Source organism: Camelina sativa, chromosome 14, assembly GCF_000633955.1.
Source record: "Camelina sativa cultivar DH55 chromosome 14, Cs, whole genome shotgun sequence".
In the NCBI taxonomy this organism is placed as follows: Eukaryota; Viridiplantae; Streptophyta; class Magnoliopsida; order Brassicales; family Brassicaceae; genus Camelina; species Camelina sativa.
Window position 1 is genome coordinate 12,323,160 of NC_025698.1, and position 6,000 is coordinate 12,329,159.

The 6,000-nt window shown below is 39.7% G+C and overlaps 1 long non-coding RNA gene across 1 annotated transcript; it reads right to left on the bottom strand.

The window, feature by feature from the left end:
• LOC104741162 lies at positions 5,456-6,000 on the bottom strand. Its single transcript, XR_760284.2, has 2 exons — positions 5,829-6,000; positions 5,456-5,722 (listed from the first exon to the last, which is right to left on the bottom strand). It is a non-coding gene; the product is annotated as an uncharacterized LOC104741162 (long non-coding RNA).

Genomic DNA, 6,000 nt, shown 5'->3' on the forward strand with positions numbered 1-6,000 from the left:
TGAGTGTCTTTTTGGATATGCCATTGGTTCGGAAATGTATTCATCAGACTCGTCTCGTCGTGTATACACTAAATGGATGACTAATGATCATGAGCAATAATGAGAGACGCACTCACTCCACTCCGTTAAACAACAATAAATGTCAGACGACCCGTTGATAATTTGCTAAGACAAAACTAAACTCCATAATTAAGTGTTAGCCTACGTACGGCCCTACACCTGTAGAAAACATTTTTTCTTTGTCGGCCTCTAGAATTGAAAGATGTATAAGAACACAAATTATAAAAAATAACTCTCTTTATTAATATCAAAGAAAATAACTCAAAACTTTGGTCTCTCTTTCTCTCAAACTCAATCTCTCAATTCATAAGTTATGCTACAACTTAGCATCTTCTTATATATAAAAACTCCTAAGTATATTTCCTATTCCTAATAGGAAAACTTTCTCTTTTTTTAACTTCCTATTATATTTAGATAGGTCCTAAATATAATCTCCAATTTCCATTTCTTGGTTAGCTTGATCTCCAAGCTTACTTCAAGCTTACTCCAACATTCTCCCCTTTAAGCTTGAAATTTTTTGCTAAATCTTGAACTCCTATGAACTCTCTCATTTCCTTGAACTTATTCCTCCCAAGTGCCTTAGTAAGTATATCAGCATTTTGTTCATTCCCTAGTACATGCTCAACTCCCAACTGTCCGTTCTCTATGCATTCTCTTATGAAGTGATATCGCCGGTGAATGTGTTTACTTTGACCGTGAAACACCGGATTCTTTGTGAGTGCAATAGCCAACTTATTATCCAATAGAATTGTCACCTTTTCAGTTGGAGCACCTGTAATCTCACCAAGCAAATCTTGAAGCCAGATTGCTTGCTTTGCTGCTTCAGTGGCTGCCATGAACTCAGCCTCGCATGAAGACATCGCCACTGTATCCTGTTTTTGTGTGCACCAAGTAATTGGACTTTCTCCAAGGTAGAATATGTGTCCCGCCGTGCTTCTTCCATCATCTGGATCAACATTGTGACTTGAATTACTATATCCTACAAGACTTGGGATTTTTGTCACATCGCGTGAAAGTTATACCCAAGGTAGTAGTGTGTTTCAAGTATCTCAAACATTGTCTCTTAGCATCACCATGTGGAGCTATGGGATTATGCATGTATCTGCTTAGAACACTCACACAATAGGACATATCTGGTCTCGTGTGAAGTAAGTAACGAAGACAACAAACATTCTTTCTAAAGTAAGTAGCATCAATCTCTCTATCTCCTTCGGCCCTTGATAGTTGCAGACCTTCATCCATGGGTGAATACGCCGGATTACAGTCCCTCAATCCTGCTTCCTCCAAGATCTTGAGTGCATACCGTCGCTGGTTTAGTGTTATGTCTTTGCTATGCTGATCTACTTCGATTCCAAGATAGTATGTAAGTTTCCCAAGATCACTCACCTCAAAATTTGTGGCCATCTCTTCTTTGAACCTGTAAATGCGATATGGATCAGTTCCGGTGACAAATAAGTCATCGACATACACTCCAATAACAAGAAGACCTCCTTGTTCCTCCTTTCGATACACAGATGGCTCTTTAGAGCATTTGATGAACTTCAATTCTGTAAGAATGTGATTCAACTTGTTGTTCCATGTTCTAGGAGCTTGTCGCATACCATACAAAGCTTTCTTCAATTTATAAACCTTGTTCTCACTTCCTTACTTCTCAAAACCCTCCGGTTGTGTTAAATACACTGTCTCTCTTAGTTCTCCATGGAGAAAAGCTGTTTTAACATCCAGATGATGAATTTCCCAGCCATTAGACACTGCAAGGTTGATAAGTAGTCTTATGGTTTCTATTCTAGCTACTGGAGCGAACACTTCCTCAAAGTCTACACCATATTGTTGTACATACCCTTTTGCAACAAGCCGAGCCTTGTATTTATTTATACTTCCATATGAGTTCCTTTTGAGTTTGAAGACCCACTTAAGTCCAATCGGCTTTGCCCCAACCGGCAAGTCTACTAAATTCCAAGTATTCAACTTCTCAATGGAGCTAATCTCATCTTCGCACGCCAACATCCATTCCCTTATCTCCTTAGCTTCATAGAAATTCCTTGGCTCATTGTTTAAGCATAGCAGTAGTATCTCTCCTTCTTCTTCAGCTAGTAGAACATAGTCCTGAAGATACTTGGGTTTGTTGCTCTGTCTCTGTGATTTCCTCAGTACCGGTGGTGACTGGTGTTCTTCTTCAGTCTCAGCTTCTCTAACTCTTGCGTCTTCTCCATTGTTTACAGGCTCATTACTTCTTTCTGAATTTCCATTTTCACCCTCATCGTGACTCTCGTTTCCATCCTCATAACTCTGTTTCTCAAGATTCTCCATTGCTTCTTCAATACCATGATTACCGAACTCACCAAGAGTGATGCTGAAATTTCTGTCACTACTCTGTTCTCTATTATCCTTCCTCCAATTCCATCCTTTTGTTTCATCAAAAATCACATCACGGCTTACAATGATCTTTCGAGATTGAGGATCAAAAAGTCGGTAAGCTTTGGTTCCCGGTTTCGTACCCAGATGAACAAGCATCTTAGATCTGTCATCAAGTTTCTTTAACAATGGCCTGTCAATCTTTGCGTAGCTAATACACCCAAAAATTCTTAGATGATCAATGTTGGGTTTCTTAGACCTGAAAGCTTCATACCGAGTTGTATCCTTGAGTGCTCTTGTAGCAATTCTGTTCAAAAGATAGGTAGAATGGCGAACTGCTTCTCCCCACAAGTAGTTAAGTACATGCATATGCTTTAGGATGCTTCTTGACATTTCCATCAATGTCCTGTTGCGTCTCTCGACCACACCGTTTTGTTGTGGAGAATATGGAGGAGTGAGATGTTGTTGTATACCAGCAACTTCGCAGAATGAATTGAATTCTTGTGACACAAACTCTCCTCCTCTATCTGTTCGGAAGACTTTGATGGTAGCACCTGACTCATGTTCCATTAAGTGTTTGAAGTTTCTAAATTTCTCAAATGCTTCACTCTTTTCTCTGAGAAAGATTGTCCACATATACCTGGAATGGTCATCAATGAGCACAAAGATATATCTCTTCCCTGCGGCTGTACTCGGAGTTATGGGGCCACACAAGTCACCATGGACGAGCTCAAGGATCCTATTAGCTCGAAATGAGGTAGCTTGAGGGAACATTTGTCTTGCTTGTTTCCCGAGTAAGCATGACCCACATAATTCCTTACCAAAAGAGACGTGTGGAATTCCTTGACCTAATTCTCTCTGTACCATGGACTTGATGGTTTCGAAGTTAACATGGCCCAGCCTGGCGTGCCACTGGCTTGATTCACTTATATCCGAGAGATTAAGACATGTGGTACTCTGTATCCCCATACGAACTTTGTACAAACGATTTCTCGATCTTTCTTCTTTAGCAAGTAGCTTCCCCTGTGAATCATGCATCGTGAGACATCCTCCTCGCATCCTTATATCACACCCGGATTCTGTGGCTTGTCCCAAGCTAATAATGTTACTCTTTAGGTTTGGGATGTAATACACATCTGTCATTATACGAGGTTCTCCATACATATCAATGAAAGAGATTGAGCCTTTTCCTTTGATGTCAATACGTGAATCATCTCCAAATCATACTTTCCCTGTAACAGATCCATCAATCTTATTAAAGTACCGATGATCTCCTGTCATATGGTTACTAGCGCCGTTATCGAGGTACCATATATTTCCTTCGCCGGTGTTGGTTTCGTAATCGCTTGGTTTGCAGTGCTTCTCATTCAGGTATACGACCTCGTGCATCATGAGTTCATCAGCGTTTTGTGAATCTGAGTTGTCAACTTCTTGAGCTTCTTGTAGCTTGAGTAAACGATCAGGATAGTTTGAAGCAAAGTGTCCCAACTTATCACACTGAAAACATGTTACTTTTGATGCATCTCTCATATCAATGTAACGTCCTCTGCCTCTTCCCCTGTAGAACGAGCGACCACCTCGACCTCCTCCTCGAAAATCGCCCCTAAAATCGCTCCTAAAGTCTCGATATCCTCCTGATGGAGCCTCTGAGTACATAAGCTTCCCTTGGTCTTCTTGAGTAGCTTCTTCTTCTTCAAAGATATGTTCTTCATATGTTTTTAAACGACCAACAATATCTTCGAAGCTGTTGGTGTTAAGATCTAACACTTGTTCCAAAGAAGCAATAATGTGTATAAACTTTTTGCGAGGTAAACTTTTAAGAAATTTCTTGACCAATTTAGATTCCTCCATGTTGACTCCTAAAACGGCTGATTTTGATGAAATCTCAGAAATTTTCCCAACAAAGTCATCAATTGTTTCTGAATCTTTCATCTTAAGGCGATCAAATTCAGTTGTTAAGGTTTGGAGGCGTGCTTCTTTAACTCTATCTGCTCCCATATGTCTTGCTTTAACTGCTTCCCCGATCTTCTTTGCAGTGTCAAGTTCACCAACCTGAAGAATAAGCGCCTCTGGTATCGACTTGAAGAGTAAAGCTATGGCCAAATTATTTTTCTTGGAATCGGTGGATACGGTCTCTGTTTCAGATTCTGGCTCGATAACCTCCCAAACCTTGTTAACCTTGAGGGTGATCTTCATACGCATAGCCCATATCGTATAATTCGTAGAGGTGAGCATGGGACATGCGATGGAAGACCCTCCTCCTTCTTTAGGTCGTATTGTAGATGGTACGATATCACCCATCCTTATCTCTCTTCTTTTATCAAGGCTCTGATACCAAATCTAGAATTGAAAGATGTATAAGAACACAAATTATAAAGAATAACTCTCTTTATTAATACCAAAGAAAATAACTCAAAACTTTGGTCTCTCTTTCTCTCAAACTCAATCTCTCAATTTATAAGTTATGCTACAACTTAGCATCTCCTTATATATAAAAACTTCTAAGTATATTTCCTATTTCTAGTAGGAAAACTTCCCCTTTTTTTTAACTTTCTATTATATTTAGATAGCTCCTAAATATAATCTCCAATTTTTATTTCTTGGTTAGCTTGATCTCCAAGCTTACATCAACCTTACTCCAACATGGCCAAGTAGTAAACTCTTTTTGTTTAGAAAGCGCTAATTGCATACAGCTTTTGAGAGAAATTACCAAACATAAAAACGATATCAAGTCGGCGGCGGTAATGTTTATCGTTTTCTGATTAGCCCATCTCATTAACCAAATGAAGGCCCAACACACGGTCGGTATGATTTTATCGTGTGAATACGTCGTAAAGGAAAAAGAAGTGGATGATGAAATTAATATAATCCTTACAACGGTTTTCTTAACAAGAGAATTGGTACTTAATATATGATGAAACTAATGGAATATAACCACTTTAAAATTGAAGCTCTAGCCGAAGCTGAAGATGTGTTTGTACGTGTTCTTGAACACGAGGTCGCGTTCTGGGAGATGAGCCGTGGAGGATAGTAGCTAATGTTTTGGGTTCAGTTTTTTTCTCGTTTGCTTTCAGTTCCCAAAGTGAAAGTTTCAATCTTTATGTTTGGTGAGACACAAGTTGGGATTATGATTTCATAACACGACTAAATAGCTCCTAGAAGGTTTTTCCATCATTCCACATCTAACACTTACTGGTAACTACTTTTAACATCAATATCCTTAACTCTACTCTCTCCAGCGATGACCACAATTCGGGTTGCAGCAGACAAAGAACAATGTCATTCCTTCTTCACCTCTAGCCGTAGCCTGCATATTCAATGATATCTATGTTACTTCCTCGGGCGGTAGAGAAAATTTGAGAATACGTTTTGGGGAAGAAACAGCGAAGATGTAGCATAACCAATAGTTATACCTGGAAGAAGACGGCCTCGCTATGCTGGCACTTGGCACAACGCACAGCCTTGGTTCTGGGAAGAGTAGGGTCAGAAGCCACATCTGTTAGGATCTGAGTTCGTTCACTTACAGAGTGATGAACCTCGTTTCTGTACACACAGCTATTATCAGCTACTTCCTGCAAATCAATG